This window comes from Propithecus coquereli, unplaced genomic scaffold, assembly GCF_000956105.1.
Source record: "Propithecus coquereli isolate 6110/MARCELLA unplaced genomic scaffold, Pcoq_1.0 Scaffold427, whole genome shotgun sequence".
In the NCBI taxonomy this organism is placed as follows: domain Eukaryota; kingdom Metazoa; phylum Chordata; class Mammalia; order Primates; family Indriidae; genus Propithecus; species Propithecus coquereli.
This window is the reverse complement of record NW_012150030.1, coordinates 563,034-563,925: the sequence shown is the minus strand read 5'-3', so window position 1 is coordinate 563,925 and position 892 is coordinate 563,034. Positions and strand designations below refer to the sequence as shown.

Genomic DNA, 892 nt, shown 5'->3' with positions numbered 1-892 from the left:
CCCGGCTAATTTTTTCTATATATATATTTTTAGTTGTCCAGATCATTTCTTTCTATTTTTTGGTAGAGACGGGGTCTCGCTCTTGCTCAGGCTGGGCTCAAACTCCTGACCTTGAGCGATCCACCCACCTTGGCCTCCCAGAGTCCAGATTCCATTTTGATCTTTAAGGTAAAGAATTCTTTATTAGATCACCATCCTTTAATTGCAAGTTTGGTAAATTTACCATGTAGGAACATATTGTTACATGATCACTGATAAAATAATTGCTACACAGCATTATAAATCAGCAGTAAAAGAGGTTAGGAGCTTTTGAAAGTATTATTTGAAGATAAATAACATTGCCAATTATTGTTTGGAGATCATTGTTATATTTGATGATCTGAACACAGTTAACTAACTTAAACTAAAATTTTAAAAGAGAAGATAATAACCATACTACTGTATAAGTTTTTGAGATCAGAGTCTATTATTTACCCAGCAGGTACAATCTTTTCATATAATAGTTATTTGGGAAATTTTATCTGATAAAAATGGAATCATATGCTTGCAAATAAACAAATCTGTTGAGTGTAACATATTATATGTTAACCATAAGTAAAGGAACATAAAAATTTTGTTACAACATAGTTGCCCAGGTTCATATCACCAAGGCAGTCCTATAATTACAGACATGAGATTATGTTGCACCAGTGTGGGTAGAGGGGAAAGACGTGCAATGGTCAGAAAGGATGGTGAGGATAATTTGGAGCCATCCCTAACACACTAAGGTATTTGTAGATGCTAATAGTGTGCTGACTAAGGATCTCTTGAGGTGTCCTTATGTTTTATTTCTTTGTAATTTTTATTCACTTCCTGGCATTATGGTGAAATGATAGTGTTTTTTTTAAATAGT

At 33.5% G+C, this 892-nt stretch overlaps 1 protein-coding gene across 1 annotated transcript in view; it reads left to right on the top strand.

Moving 5' to 3' along the window:
• Nucleotides 1-892, top strand: part of WDR78 (WD repeat domain 78) — a 99,151-nt gene that overhangs the window by 56,065 nt on the left and 42,194 nt on the right.